The sequence below is a fragment of the Ursus arctos genome, unplaced genomic scaffold, assembly GCF_023065955.2.
Source record: "Ursus arctos isolate Adak ecotype North America unplaced genomic scaffold, UrsArc2.0 scaffold_12, whole genome shotgun sequence".
In the NCBI taxonomy this organism is placed as follows: domain Eukaryota; kingdom Metazoa; phylum Chordata; class Mammalia; order Carnivora; family Ursidae; genus Ursus; species Ursus arctos.
The window spans coordinates 31,186,194-31,202,991 of record NW_026622786.1 but is presented as its reverse complement, the minus strand read 5'-3'; the positions used below and the strand labels follow the sequence as shown (position 1 = coordinate 31,202,991).

General features: G+C 42.2%; 1 long non-coding RNA gene across 1 annotated transcript in view; it reads right to left on the bottom strand.

Annotated features, from left to right (window-relative positions):
• The window catches only part of LOC113254423 (uncharacterized), a 46,873-nt gene extending 30,447 nt beyond the window's left edge, over positions 1-16,426 (bottom strand). The window contains exons 1-2 of the long non-coding RNA XR_003315789.3: positions 12,199-16,426; positions 122-3,146 (exon numbers count right to left, since the gene is read on the bottom strand). This is a non-coding gene — a long non-coding RNA (uncharacterized LOC113254423). The remainder of the gene's footprint in view (positions 1-121; positions 3,147-12,198) is intronic.
• Positions 16,427-16,798: the final 372 nt, after the last annotated feature.

Here is a 16,798-nt window from a genome sequence, read left to right as displayed (position 1 = left end):
ATAAATATCGATTACAGTCTTGGCACCAGTTGTAGCAGTGGGGATTGGAGTTCATTACATTAACCTTCCCTCCTCCCCTTTTTAAAGGAAGCTCTATGCCCAACATGGAGCCTTAACTCACCACCCCAAGGTCAAGAGTTGCGTGTTCCACCGACTGAGCCAGCCAGACACCTCCACATTAGCCTTCCTCTATTAAGTCTTGAAGGCTCTGTGAAGAAAAATAAAGCACAATAGGGGATAAAGAATAGCAGGGTGGGGTGATTATTTTAAAAAGAGTGGTCAGGGAAGCTTTCTCTGATAATGTGACATTTGAACAGAAACTTAAATAAAGTAGAAGAGCAAGCCATATGGATACATGGGGGAAAACATTCCAGAGAAAGACATTAGCAAGTCCAGAGGTTCTGAGGCAGGAGCACACCTGGTGCATTTGAGGAGGCTGGTATAGCTGAAAGGGAGTGAACAAAGGAGAGAGTAATAAGAGATGTGCTCTGGAAGGTAACTGGAGCCTAGACCATGAAGGGCACTTAAGTGAAGACTTTGGATTTCATTCTGTGTAAAATAGGGAGCCATCAGCAAATTTTGAAAAGATACTAGTGCTCTGTGAATTGGCTGTAGGGGGTCAAGGATGGGTGCAAGGAGACCAGGTAAGGGCTACTGCAGTATGGTGTTTAGGATCTCATTTAAGATGGGTTTTCAGATGGATCTCATTTAAGATGGAGTTGCCAAACATTGGGTTTTGGATAAGATTGGTGTTGCAGTTCTTCAGGGCTGACTTTAAATTACTCCTAAGCAAAAAACTCTTCCACTTCTTATAAATCTTTTATAATGCAAAACACAGCCCAGTGGGTCTAGTGGTAAAGGCTCAGAAAGTGCCTATTAGTTTGTGATTAAAACATCTATTTGGTCTTTGCTAAGAACTCATAGAAATAATGTCTCTACATTGAAAAACATAAGTGACACATGATTCCCAAGATCAGGTCTATAATTTTAACAGAGATCCCCTGACCACATGACAGAAAGCATGCTCCTCGCCACACACAGATCTTCTCTTTGAATTCTCGTAACAGCCCTGGAAGGTGGGGTTATTCTGTGCAAGTTTACAGACAAAGGAACAGAGACTTTGTGGGGCGTGTTGAATAAGTTGCCAGTGGTCATTAGGGAGTAAGGGACAGAGCTCTGGACCTGAATCATGGGCTGATTCTAGAGCCCAGCCTCAACAATGACAACTCTGAACTACTCACCATAGAGAACTCTGGGGAACTCCCACGTTCTTGGATGGCCTAATCTTATTTTTATAACCTTTCAGATTCTTCTGATTATGCAAAATAGCTAACATTAGCAGGAAGAGCTGATTTTTAAAAGTTTAATTTGCCTGGAAGAAAATAATTAGGGCAGTGATTCTATTTGTTTATTAAGATCCCCTAAGTTAGAATGACTCTTTTGCTCTTGGAAACCATTTGCTCCAGTGACAAGAATGGGTGGGCATTTCATTCCAGCTCCTTTTATGATGTCTGTTGCAGTTGTCCTGCAGTGTGACTTTTTTCTCAGAAAGCCATAGTACTACTGCCTTATTTCTACTTAAAAAAAAAAATCATTAGTGTAGTTGCATTGCAGAAGAAGGGAAAAAACAGATGTGTGATCTGCCCATGAAATAGAGTAGTTGCCCCACATGAGCTCAGCCTTTTTCATGTGCTAGCTGTGAGGCTGTCCTCATGCCGGGGTGCAGAAGCTCATTACTGCTCAGAGAAACCAAGAAACAGGGCTGGGCAAAGGAAAGAGGGAGACCAAAGGCCCAGAGTGCTCCCACCAAATTGGATCCCGGAAAGTCTGACACTGGGGCATCTACTATAGTCTCTCAGCAGCCACTTGCTTTTTATGACGAATCAGGAGGGATAAAGGAGGTCATTCCAGTGGACTAGAGCATCACCCAGTATTTGCCAGTGGAGAGAAGGGTGGCCACGTGGTATAATGGGTTCCAAAAGGAGCAGATACTCATTTGTCCAGCCTGTAAATACCCGGTTTTGATGTTTCGTTGAATCTGTAAGCTCTTGCAGAAGCATAATGAAGTGTCTGCAATTCAGAAAATCTTCCAAGGCTTAGACACCGCACTCCTTCTCACTCCTCCTTGCCACTTCTATCTTTTCAGCTGCTCTCACGCTTTGCGGTGGTGAACTTCTGCCGCTGGACTCAGCGTGCCCTGCCTAAATGGCATTTTAGCATGGATGTCCCCAGGTGCCTAGTAGCCTTGCGTAGATTAACGTGTCAGTGGCATATGGAACAAATGGCCTGTCGTTCAGTCCCAGAATCAGTTTAAAATATCTTCCAGGCTGCTGACTTCTTTGGCATGATGCCTGTGGCCCCAGTGTTTGAGGAAGGACAGCAACGTTGTCTGAAAATTATGTAGAGTGAATTTTCTTGTGTAAGAGCCAGAATCTGACTTCCTGCCTTTTCCCATTTCTCTCTGTCTCTTCTTCCCCTGGTATCTAAACTAAAGAAAAAAGCATACATTCTGAGGTGGAATGCCTAGGACAAAAAAGAATTTTGAGAAAAGTTTTTTTTGTGCATGTACCGGTTCCTTTCTGGACCCCACATCTTGTTCTTCTTCCATAAACAGAAGTACCTAGCTTGTGCTTTTCAAACACTGTTACATTTGGTCCTCTTAAAAGCCCCTTGTGTAGGTATGAGATCCATTTTGCAGACAAGAAAACTGAGGCTGAGGTTTTTTTTTTAAATGTTGCCAAAATATACAACACAGAAGTGGCAGAATAACAGTTCAGACACAGGTCTTTTTACCCCACAGTCCAAATTCTTTCCACTATAAGTCCACACATAGACCACTGTCTAAACTGATATTGTGCCCACATCTGAGCATCTCTGGGAAGGGGGAGATTTTTTACTGCAGTTCAATGGGCAGAGCTCACAGTGGTCAGTGTCTCCATAGGCGTTGTCAGCAAGAGCTCCAGGATTCTTCTCGTACAATCTCCTCATCATGCTCTTCTCTCAGTGTGTTTAATGGTGGGTCATTGTTACTGTTTAGTTGCCTGATGGGCTTCTCACTCCTAAATCCAAGTGACGAAGCAGGTCCTGCTGTCCTTGGGATTATCCCCTCTTGATGAGTGATGACCTCAGGATTGGAGACAGCTGACCTGCAGGCAGAGAGAGGGGGATGTCAAAGGGGCCTGCAGCTCAATTTGGATTGATGAACCGGAATAATTCTGGCAGCAGGGCTCATGGAATCAGCCTCAACCAGCAATCTTTCTCAATTTTTGTGTTTGAGTGGAGTGTTTAGGCAATTTTTCACTTACACCCTCTCTGCTCTATTACAGGTATTTGAAAAACACCATAACCTGTATTAGTTGTTACCATAGCACCAAACAATTATCACTGAACAGAACTGCATTCGCTGGCTACTCTTTCCTGCTTTGCAAGAAACTTTCATGTAAAATGCCTTTCAGTTCATTATTCTGTCATCAAAATGCTATACCTGCTTCAAGGCCCTGCTCAATCATCTCCTCCTAGAAACCTCTTCCAAACCTGTCTATCCAAATAAACTATGCACTGATTATTATTACTCCAAATTCCTTACAATGATAATAATAATGATATTTCTTTAAAACTGTCTAGTTGTCTGGTTGTTTTCTTGAATAAGTAATATTATTGGCCCAACATTTAAATGTATACCTTGTACAAATAGTACAAGTGAATAGTAAGTCTCCAGTTCCTGAGCCTTCTAGAGATATTTTAATATATACATGTGCTTTTAAAAAGATCCATCAATAATATATGAGAATAATTGTTAACCTATGTTAGAGTTATGTAAGAGATACTATGCTAAGCACTTTATGTGAATTATGTCATTGAGTCCCCCGCCACAACTTTATGAGACAGGGACTCATATTACGCATATTTACAAATGAGGAAAGGGAGGCTCAGAAAAGTTAAGTAACTAGCCCAAGATGACACAGTTCTAACATGGCAGAATTGGAGTTTGACCTCAGGCTGTCTGACTGCAGAGCCAAGCTTTTCACCACCATGCTACAGGCCTTAAAACCATCCTCTCATTGTCTCCTATAGCTACATCTGGTTTCCCAGCTGGATTAAAGGACACTTAGGAAGAAAGCAAGCTGTGCAGTATAGCTGATGGAAACTGTGCTTGGGAAGCAAATTCTGACCATGAGACTTACTATCTGTGTGACCATAGTAAGTTTTCAAAATTCTCTGAGCCACTATTTCGTTATCAGTAGAGTGGGAAAATGCTAACCTCAGAGAGAGAAGGAAGAGGTGAGGATTAGGGGAAATAAAGAATGTAAAGCTACTTAGCACATAAAAGGCATTTGGAAATGGTAGATACTTTATCAAGAGCCATGTCTTTTTTAAAGATCCATTTGTGAGGCGGGGTGGCTCAGTCGGTTAAGCATCTACTACCTTCGGCTCATGCTCCCAGGCTTCTGGGATAGGGCCCTGCTTCGGGTTCCCGGCTCAGCTGGGAGCCTGCTTCTCCCGCTCCTCTCTGCTTGTGCTCTCTCTCACTATCTGTCACTATCTCTCTGTTTCTCTCTCTCAAATAAATAAAATATTAAAAAAAAAATCTCCTTTGTTTGTCATGACTATTGTGGTTTCTAACTGGACCCTGACTGCTGCATTAATTTAAAAAACATAAAAAAAATAATAAAGATCCATTTGCTGGCTTCCACTGTCCTGTGCAGAGCCGGGAGGAAACGCCCACATGATGTTTGGCATAATACATACAGATCTAGCCTTTTGGATGGCAGGAAAATACCACAAGAGATCCCTGAAAGTAAATGCAAGGTGAGAGGCTCTCGTACCTAATGCCAATGGGACTAGTTCAAAGTGAATAGATGGTCATTTGTTGGCTATTCAAAGAAATGTAGGGAGTAGTATGGAAGACTGGCCTTAAGGTTATATGTATTATAAACCTCCTCTGAGGTCAGCAAGGAGAAATGGAGTGTGGAAGACAACAAAGACAGGAAATACTCAGGGACTTTGCCTGGAACATTCTTCCCCCAGATAACCTCATGGTAACTCCTTTAGTTCCTTCCAGCCCCCACCTCCACTTCATTTTTAACTTTTTCCACAACACTTTTCACCATCTATCAAATGATATAATTATCCTGTTTACTGCATTTGTTTCTCATTGCCTGACTCCTCCAGAAATGTAAGCTCCTGAGGGCTGGGGTCTCTGCTTTCTTCACTAATGTATCCTAAGTACTCACAACAGTGTCTAGTACCTGGTAAGTACTCAATAAATTTTTGTTGGAGGAATATGTTTTTCAGATAAGGAAACTGAGGTTCAGTGACTTAGCTTGAATAAGTTTGCTGGTTAACAGCAGAGTCAAGATGAGAATTCAGTTTTTCTGTCTCCCCAGCCAGCTGTCTTTCTACTAAATCATTTTCCAGGATAGAGGAGTATATGTCTAGGGTTAGGAATGATTTGGCTGTTGAGAAATCCAGGCAAAACTGGAAATGAGTGCATATAGACAAAATAACTCAACCATAAAAATGACAGCAGGAAAAAAATCATAGATGTGGGTGGTTGTGTTGATTTTTTTTTCAAAATTTTGTTTAAGTACCTGAGACTCTGCTGTCAGTTTATCTAGTGAAATAAGATTCATGATCAATGTGTGGAGACGGAAATTTCAGACCTCATTATACACAAACTGAAGATTATTCCTTTGCTGTCACTGCAGCATTTGACACGCCAGTGAAAACAAAAGGAAATCTGTCTCAGACACCCCTCTTAGCTTTGACAGATGTGGAAACGCACGCGTTTGGGACGTTAATTTTTGGTTGGATGTTAAATGTGAGCATGTCCAGAGATGCTACCACCTGGCTCACACCTAGCCGAAGCCCAAGTGACGCGGTGAATTTCAGTCCAGGACACCGTCCTCCATCCCCACTTCCTTCTCTTACCTCAAAAACAAAGGCAGCCTCTGCCTTTTCCTGGGCTAGGCTTCCACCTGAGCTTTTGGTCACGTCCCCTCCTCCTGTCACTTATTCCCTTTCTTGAAACTTAAACCTGTCTTTTCCCCCCACAATGGGCAGATACGTTCAAATCTCCCCCATGCCAAAGCAAGATAATGAAAACCTCCCAATAATCTCTTGAATCAATTAGCTGTTGACGTGTAACAAAGTGCCCCAAAACAATGGCTTGAAGCAATATGCATTTTTATTACTCACAGGTTAGTGAGTCATCTGGGCAGTTGTGTTGCGCTGGGCCACGGTCCCCTGACTTTGGCTGGGCCTGAAATCCTGACTGCACATCCTCGTGAGCTATGCAGTCAGCTGGCGGGTTGGCTGGGGCGGGGTGGTCAAGGATGATCTCACTCACGTGCCTGGCAATTAGTGGGTTACTAATTATGGTGAAGTGGGTGGATGGGCCACTGATCACTTATCCAGCAAGTTAGCACAGGGTTGTCCTCATGGTAGCCAGGCAGGATTTTGAGAGAGAGAGAGAGAAGTACACAAGGTCTTTTGAACTGACACACTATCACTTCCACTTCATTTTATTGGCAAAAGCAAGTCACGAAGCCAGCCCAGGAGCAAGGAAATAGATCCTACTTCTTGATGGAAGGAGCTGCAAAGTCACAGAGCAAAGGGTGTGGAGTCAGGAACGAATGAAGCATTAGGTCAGTTTTGCAATCAGTGTACTTTATCTCTCTTCATCCTTAAGCTTCTGCCCAGATGTCTCTTTTTCTTCACATCCAAACTTCAAGAGAAGATAGCTGTCTCTTGCTTTACCTACTTTCTTACCAAACGGTCACTCCTCACCCAAATGACCTCATTTTATTTTTTATTTATTTGAGAGAGAGAGAGAGTGAGAGAGTGAGAGCATGAGCAGGGTGAGGGGCAGGGGGAGAAGAAGACTCCCCACTGAGCAGGGAGCCCCATCCCAGGACTCCAGGATCATGACCTGAGCCACCCAGGTGCCCAGTGACCTCATCTTATTACCACTACTCCATTTTTATGCAACTGCTCTCTTTAAAGACAACAATGCCTCAAATATCAAATATTGTGAACTACCTTCAGCTTTCATCTTATTTAACCCCAACGTACAATTTGATCCATATGGTCATTCCCTCTTGCTTAAAACTCTCCTCCCTTACCTTCTATGATTCACTTTCTCTGGCTCTCTTTTTACCCTTCCCACCATTCCTTCTCAGATTCCTTGGCTGGCTTATGTTCCTCCTCTGGCCAGTCAGTATTAGCGTTCCCCATGTTTCTGTTGTCTTACTTTTCCTTTCCTTCCTTCCTTCTTTCCTTCCTCCCTCCCTCCCTTCTTTCTTTCCTGTCCTTAACTCTTTCTGCCCTGGACTCCCTACAACTTAGAATATTAAATCCTATCAACTCTACCTCCCAAGTATCCCTTCAGACTCACCCCCCTCTCTCTGCTGCTCCCTGAGTTCAGGCTTTCATCCTCAATTGCCCACCCAATGCTGGAGCCTTTTACCAGCTCCCCCGACCCCTTTTTGCAGCTAGAGATCTTTCTGAAACACACTGTGTTACTCCATTGCCTCATACATTGTCACTGGCTCATTTTTGCCAAGATAAAATCTGAACTTTGCATTAGATGGTGATCATCATCTGAAAAAAAAAAAAGTAGTCGATGTCATTTAAGAAAAAGAAATGTAGAGGCGCCTGGGTGGCTCGGTTTGTTGACTGTACGCCTTCGGCTCAGGTTGTGATCCCGAGGTCCTGTGATAGAGCCCCATCTTGGGATCAAGCCCCGCATCGGGGCATTTCCCTGCCACTCCCCCTGCTTGTGCCGTCTCTGTCTCTCTGTCAAATTAATAAAATCTTTAAAAAATAAATAAAAAATAAAAAGAAATGTATTATAAAGAAACAGGGATAGACTTTGGGTGATGATGATGTGTCAATGTACGTTCACCCTTGGTAAAAAATGTACCATGTGGTGAGCAGTGTTGGGAGATAATGATAATGGGAGGGGCTTCCTTGTGCGGGGACAGGGACTATACAGGAAATCTCTGCCCCTTCCTCTCAGTTTTGCTATAGACCTAAAACTGCTCTAATAAAATAAAGTATTTTTTAAAAAAGAAGAAGGAATCCTAAAGAAAGGAAGGAGAGAAGGAAGGGAGGGAGGGAGGGGCGGGCTTTCATGAAGGAAGAAGTTCAGCCAGGCATCAGGGGAGCTGCTTGGGATAGTGTCCCATGTCTGCTTGCTCTGCTCTTGCTGTCTTGTGTGTCTCATCTCTGCTTCATGCTGTGACTTTGCCCCGTTCATTCTGCTGCAGACTCCTCCCTATCCTATCTCCTCACCACCCCTCACATGCTCACCAAACACATGGCCCCCCACAGGCTTTCTCAATCCAAGTCTACCTAACCTTCATATCTCTTAGAATAAGTTACTGAGAGAGGAAATCTGATTGGCTTAGCTCATGGGTCAAGTAAGGTCATGTGGACAAAAGAGGCCAGCCTGAGGTTCACATCTTCAGTAGGATTTATAGAGCAGAGTGTCCTCAAAGAAGACAGAGTGGGCTGAGCAGGTAACTTAGGTCCACTATATTCCTTAATACAGCATGGTATTTTTCTATCAACTTTGATTCTTCTCCCACTGCAATGCACTATCCACTCCAACTACATAGAACTATTCCTCATTCCCTATTCCCAATAGCTGCCATATTCTTCCCCTCCTTAACTTCCTGGAAATCTCTTTATTCTTTAATGGACAGTTCAAATGTCACCTCCTCAATAAAGTCCACCCTTGCCCCTGTTAGTTGCTCTTTTCTCTGGGAATGCTTAGCACTTCACACTTAGCTCTATTAGACTATGGATCACATCAAATTGAGTTGTTTGCCCCGTTTGCTAGATTATGGGCTTTTTTTTTTTAATTGGCAGGCACTATTCCCAGCAGCTGGTTCAGTGTTGGGCTCATACACAGAGATCTGAAAAGCTTACTGAATGGATGAAGATGTGAATGACCAAAGTCTCTACACCAGTGGTTCTCAAAGTATGCTCCTGAATTAGTAGCATCAGCATCATCTGAGAACTTGTTACAAATACAAATTATTGGGTCCCACCACAGACCGACTAAATTAAAAACTCTGAAAGTAAGTGTGGTAGGCAGAATATTGGCCCTACCTAAAGCTATCCATGCCTTAATCCCTGAAAACTGTTAATAGCTTATCTTACAAGGCAACGGAGAATTACGGTTACAGATGGAATTAAGATTACTAGTCAGTGACTTTAACACAGATTATCCTGGTTTATCCAGGTAGGCCCAATGCAATCACAAGGGTACTTAAATGAGGAGACAAAAAAGTCAGAACCAGAGAGGTGGTATCATAAAAATGACTTGACCAACCATTATTGGCTTTGAAGATGAAAGGGGGATACTAACCAAGGAATATGGGCAACTTTTAGAAGCTGGAAAAGGCAAGCAAACAGAATCACCTCAAGATCCTACAGAAAGGAACTCATGCCTGCTGAAACCTTGATTTTTACCCAATGAGACCCATTTTGGAATTCTGACGTCCACAACTATAAGATAATAAACTTGTATTGTTTTAAGCCACTAAATTTGTAATAATTTGTTACAGCAGTCACAGGAAACTAATCCAGTAAGGAATCTGTGTTTAGCAAGCCCTCCAGGTGAGTCTGCAGTTTCCTCCGAATATGTACTCCAGCACCTGGCAGTAAGCCTGCTACAAACCTCCTCCTTCTTTCTTGTATTTGCTTCTGTGACTGTCTCTGAACCGTTCACCACTGCATCCTAGCTCCTAGCCTAGCACTGGCACTCAATAGCCACATTAGCTAATGTTCACTAAGGATGTCTTTGTGTAAAGTGCTGTTCTAAGCACTTAACATGACTTAACTCACTTGGCCCTTACAATAACCCCATGGAGTAGGTAATACTACCATCCCATATTTTATACATGAGTAAACTGATGCACAGAGAACAAAAGCAACTTGCCCAAGGTCCCCCAGCTAGTAAGTGGCAGAGCCAGGATTTAAATTCACTCTCAGTCCAGAGTCCATGCTCGAACCCTATGCTATGTGGTTTATAGGCAGGGTACAGTATATAATTGATTGGTGAGTGAATTAATATATGAATGAATACGAAATAGTACGTCTCACTTGAGGACTTTAGAAAGAAGTTTGGGAAGCAGCAGCAGAATTCTAAGACAATGTTATCCCACTGCTAAGTCAGTGGAGGGGAGAAGACACATGCCTCACCTGCGTGTATGTAGGACAGAGCACCTGGAAAGGCAACTGGGGTGGCAGGGAAAACTAGTCTGGCTAAAGATGGCCGAGGATAAGACTGGAGAGGGTACACCTTGGGTAGGGATGATGGCTGTCAGGAATGAGGCAGGTGGGAGTTGAAAGGTAACAGAAGGGGCAGGGCTAGACCTGGCTTTTCACCACATTATCACCAGCATCTAGCCTAGGTTGGACCCTCGGAGGCCTAGAGCCAAAATCAGCAATATGTATTTGTGAAATGAAAGGGATTTTTAAAAAAGATTTTTATTTATTTATTTGAGATAGAGTACACGGTGGGGGGCAGAGGGAGAAGCAGGCTCCCCGCTGAGCAGGGAGCCCAACAACATGGGGCTTGATCCCAGGACCCTGAGATCATGACCTGAGCTGAACGCAGACGCTTAACCTACTGAACCACCCAGGTACCCCTGAATGAAAGGGATTTTTAGTTTGAAATTGTTCTAGGATCTTAGGCTTTTGTTACAAGGTGTTCAAGGAAGATTTCTTATTAGATTCACCAGAACTCTCAGCTGTGACATGAATAATATCAGGGGAAAGGCTGAACCAAAAATCGATGAACTGGAGGAAGTGGAGACAGGGAAGTACAGAAGTACACTGACCCCTGGTCCGTGGTCAAGATCTGGTGTCCAAGGAGTGTGGCCATCCCCAGTCAAGGACCTGTAGGCCTAGCTGAATAACAGGATTCCAGCATTTATTCAATGTCCACTGTGTCAGGCATGGAGGCAAAAGCGTGGTGCTTTCCCCACTTGAGCCCACCGAAGTAAAGTGTCCCCATATGTGGGCAGAGCTCAGGAAAAGGAAACCAAGAGAGCAGGTCATTTTAATTTCATTTTGTTTTAGTTTCAGTTTCATTTTTAAGATAAGGTCCTAGTCCTTTTTTTTTTTTTTTTTTTGACTACAGTGAAATTTGGGAAACCCATTTTAAGTGGATTTACCTTTAGTGACCTTTTTCCAGTATCAAATTTTCTGCATTACTTTGCAGAGAGTCCTGCTTCTGGACCCATGTGCTCTATGCACTAGAGCGGGTAGAGAGCTCAGTGGGCCCAGCAGCCAGGAAGCTGGGGAAGGCAGGAGGGAAGTGGGCCTACGTTATCTGCAACACACCTGGAACACAGTGTTGCATGGGTCCAGAAGAGTGTTGTGGGAAGAGGACAGCATTTGGTGCTAGACGATCCTAGGTTTTCAGTCCTACTCAATAGCTGTGTGATATTGGGCAAGTTACTCAACTTTTCTTAGTTTCCAACTGTATTGTTGGGCTACTCACACTGGGCTGTTGTAAGATTTATAGATGATCATCTCTGTCCACAGCCACCAATGCTAGTTTCCAACTGAGGATGTCACTCCTACCCTGAGACTCACTTCCTATTAATGTGAAAGGAGTATTTTTAAAAGTCATAAAAACCTGAAATGAGAAGAAGCAATGCTCAAGTCTCTGTTTCACTCCTCTCTTTCTTCTTTAGATCCTTTATCCTCTTTGTATTCTCACTTCCTACCCCCTAGAGATGTCGCCTTCCAGAAGCACAGAACCTGAATATAATCTACAGGTTTTATACCACTAATAATGTTTTGGCTTTTTCTATGTAAAGTAGAATGCTGGGTAGTTGAAGTTCAGGGAGGTTAAGTTACCTGGCCTAGGTGACACAGCTAGCAAGAGTAAAAGCCAAGATTGAAAGCCCGATCACTCTAACCTTAAAGCTACAGCTCTTTCCTTAGCAGGTTATCTCCTCTCCAGTGGCAACAATTTCTCAAAGCAGGTCTGGCTCCAAGAGTAAACCAGGACTTGTTCCAGGGATAGAAACAGAGCACTCTTTCCTACCAAATATAGGACACTGAGAATTCATATCAGGAGGGGCTCAAACATGGATCATCATCATCCCAGACGGTATAGAGCATTGCAGTGGAAGAACAGTGCTTTGTAGACAGGCCAGGTTAGAATCCACTTACCAGCTGGATGATTTTGAGTAAGTTACTCAACCTTCCTCTTACTCAATTTCCTGTAAATTGGGAATAAAATGAACATTACTAACTTGACAGGGTTGTGTGGGGATCAGGTGAAGATAAGGTTTATAAAGAGCTTAGTACAAGGTACAGCACAAGTCCTCAATATACACCAGTCATAATTCAGCCTACAGGGAGTGCAGGAGCTCTGCTCCTCACCTGTACCTGGGGGGGACATGAGCTAGAATATACAACCCGAACAGAAATGCATCTGGAAGAAATACAGGCCAATGTAACACAACAATTAAGTGAAAAATTTGCATATGCTTATTCTTTTCACTTGAACAGGGAAACTCAGGCAATTAATGTTTGGAGAGGAACGTGAAGCAAACAGAATGAAGTCAAGCATTCCCTCATATTAATGTCATGTGACCCCACAGCCTCCAGAGCCATTTTGGTTGTGCTGAGAAGACCATGCCCAGAGTGCCTCATTAAAACTTTACTAACAATAGCTTTACCACCCATAAAAAAACTGTTTTCTTCTCCCTTCCTGTGAAATCATCCCAGTTGCCTCTAAATAGAGACCCTCACGTAAACAATATTGAAGTATAATTAGTAATGTTCCTTCCTCAGTTTCCTACTTTGTTGCACACCTTCCTGATATTCCACCACGCTGAGAATTCCAGGCTGGAAATAGCTGCACCTCACCCCAGGCTTTGTTTATTCCATCTTCATCCTCAGGGGCAGCCAGCAGAAACCTTCTAGAAAGTAGAACTCGTTTGAAATCCAGCAAGGTTTTCTCCAGCACTTTGACCTCCCTAATGTCCTTCTAACATGGGTTGTTTTAGTGTGGGTGCCTCTGTCCAGGAAACCTGAAGAATGAATTTCTATTGGAAGAGAACCAGAATCCTAAGTCTTAGTCTGGGAAGAACTGAGACTCAGTGATGTGGGGACTCCACAGCCAGGCATTTCCTTAGTGATTCAAGAAGCTTTTTTCGCTCTTAACTGGCATATCAGTTGTCACAGGCTTTCCGCATTGTGACATCTTGTTTTCCTTACTAAAATAATTTTTTTCTTTTGGAATTCTTGTCTTTCCATTATTGGTGACAATGCTTTCAGAGCCCCCTTCACAACAATCTATCCTGGGCCATATCTCTATTTCTGTATTGATTCTTGGTGCATTATCTTGACTCCAAGCCACCCAAGAAAGTCAGAATCTGCCCCAAGTCTGTCTCCAGGGTACTTGTGAAAATACATTTGCCTGTCCTACTTCCTCTTAGCCCTCTATCTTTGATATGGGTCTCTCTTTTAGTAGGCTGTGTGTAAGGCAAAGAGTCTTTTTGGAGGTATTCTTTGCATTAAAAAAAGTGTGTTATCAGTGAGTATCGATCATAATGAGGCATTCTTACTGTGGCTTGATAATGTCGGAACCAAGGAACAGTGGCCTCTGAGCTGAGAGCCTGGCAGCTACATTTTATTAACCCAAGTCAGGGTGCTAAGCTGATTTTCAGACTTGATTGACAGAATCCTTTCAGCATCAACCCTGGAAAACTATTAGGAGGAAAGAATCCCATCGAGGCATTCTGCTTCTAATAGTTTTAATGCAGAAGTGCATTTGATCAGCAGCATGCTGAGCTCATATCATTTCCAGAGTGAGTAGCAATGTGGTTCCAGTGTCATTTACCACAACCAATTATGGTACATCCTGACAACATTTAAAACAGAATTGGATTAAGAAAAATGCATTCTCAAGATTGTAGTCTGAGTGGCAAAATACCAGACTTTTGGTGGATCTCATTTTTGCCTCTCTTTCAGTATTAGAACAAGCTGAAGAAGAAGAAGAAGAAGAAGGAGGAGGAGGAGGAGAAGGAGGAGAAGGAGAAGGAGGGGGAGGAGGGGAAAAGGACACTTGTAGGCGCAAGAGGCTGAGTGAGAGCCTAAAAAGCAGGATGAAACTGCTTTCTTTAGTACTCTTTTCTGTTATTGCGAATCTTCTGTATACAAGAGTCAGACAGTCTTTCTTCAAGCACCAGATTCACTTCCCAAAATGAGAGAATGCATTTCTCAGCCTTCTTCACCATTCTTATCCTCCACAAAAAGCACCAGTTCTAATGAACAAAAATCCCTGTGATATAATAAAACATTAGCCATAAAGCCACCACTGTGTTTGGAAGGTTCTACTCCAGTGGCAATACTGACTGATCTATGGAGCAACAGAGAGATGTCGTCTAAATATTTCACACTTTAAGGGGATCAGACAGCCAGTGCTATCTTCTGAATTATCCAATTATGAAGTTCACTGGGATAGTACACTTGGGGTCCCTGTTCAGGAAGTCAAATCTCAAATACTTTTTTTTTTAAATAGCTTTACTGAGTTATTAGAGTATAAAAGTGATACATTGCAAAAGAAATCAGAAAATATAGAGGAAAGCAATGAAAAATAAGGATATCATCCAGAGATAAGCACTGCTGATACTTTGGCATCAACTACACATATATTTGGCAACAAAAATATTCTTAGATCCCTTTCTTTTCTTCCCCTTTTAAGTTATATTGAAACTACATCCCTGTATATCAAACTTTAATGTGACAAAGAATCATCTGAGGTATTTTAAATATACGGATAGCTGAGCCCCACATCTAGAGATTCTATGTCAATAGGAAAGGCATAAGACTCAGGAATACGCATTTTATCAAGCACTGCACGTGATATCGATGTTTTTAATTCTCAAACTACATTTTAGGAAATAAACATCTTTGCAAATACATATCTTTCGTCGATGATTTTCTTAGAATAAAGTTCTAAAAGCGAACTCTTCATGGCAGAGGCTATGCCGTGCAACATTTCAATAATCTATCTTATTTGTAGTTATCTTGTTGATAAAAATGTTGGGTCATGAAGACAGGTATATGGCCCAAGGCAGGAAGGACATTTGAGGCATGGATGAACGGGGTAAGTCTGTCCAAGAGCCCTTAGAATTGGCCTGTCTGGTGTCTGCGGGATGCATATATCCTCTCCAAACAATCCCCTGGCTCTTCCACGGAGCCTGGAAGTGAGAAAAGTTGAGGAGGAATGGGGGCAAAGACACATGGTAAGAGTGGATTTAACATTTTGGTTCCTGAGAGGAGAGGGTGCCTGCCACAGCCATTTGCATAGGGAGATGGCTGCCAAGAAAGAATGACCAAACAAGACAGCTCCAGCCCCAAGTTCCATTTGTATAAAATCCACATTTGACGGCATTCTGTTTCTGAGTTTTCCAAAAGTTTGAGACATGACAGTAAGAAAGAATATAGGTATATCTCCATTTTCGAGATACAAGTGCGCTTAAGAAAGTATACATACTCTCTTTCATGGGAACAAAGGCAGGCACACATTCCCCTACTTACAACCTCCCAACTCCATCCAGAAAAAGAAGATTTCCAACCATAAGCTTCATGTAAAGAACAATTTTGCCCAAGTTCACAAAATATGGAAATCAAACAGGTAGGCATCCAATTTCAACCATTGTAAGGGAAAAAGGTTGTCTTCCATTTGGGCAGTAAACGTTATTAAAGTAGGATATTCATAAAAGAAATTATTGAAATCACGAGCTTACTAACTCAACATGCTGGTATAAATTAGCATCCACATCAAGAAACAGAAAATACCCCAACCCCAGACATCCCTTGGTGTCAGCTTACAGCCAGTATTCTCCCCAAAGACAGCCACCATCCTGATTTCTAACAGTTTTAATTGGTTTGACCTGTTTTTGAGCTTTATACAACTAGTATCATATAGTATATGCCCTCTTAGAGAGTTTTTTGGCTAGATTTTATAAATCATTAGTTTTACTCCTTATGTTGTGTACAATCACGTCCCAATATTGAAGCACAAATATCCTCCCAAAAGAAATTTAAAAGTATAACTTTAAATAAGTCAGTGTCCATTTGTGCCATTTACATTAAATAGCTTCACCTAAGCTGAGCCCAGCTGAATCTCTGGGGCCCTTTTGCCTGTCCATAGGAAGTAATAACGATTCTAAAAGGCTACTCCCTGGGGTGCATGACAGACAATGTGAGAGGCAGTATAATGCAGTGGAAAAAAATGAGCTTTGGAACCATATTTAACTGAGTTCAAATAGAATCATCTCCACTTACCAGCCATACTATCTTTATGAAGTTGCATAATCTCTCTGGGGCTCAAACACATAATATTTGTGTTTTAGTTACTTCTATGCCTGTAAAATGGGGAAAATATCTCATCAGGTTGTTGTGAAAATTAAATTAAGATCACAAATGTAAAGTACTTGACATGTAACAGGTGTTCTATAAATGTTTATTCTCTTTCTTCCTTCAAAGACCAAACATTGATTTTCCATCAAATTTAGCCTGTTGTGTATATACAACCTAAATAAATAAATTTTCTTTTCCTTTTTAAAATATATTTTCAATGGCACCTATTTGAACCACTAACTAGCAAGTTTAACATCATTTGGAAACCAGGTTTGTGATCTAAGGGAATTTAAAGTTGTTGACAGAGTCTTTTTCAGATCTGAGAAATGTCACTGTTCATTCTTTGGAAACCTGTATTGCGTCATGTCCCTCACATATCACACCATGCTGGCCT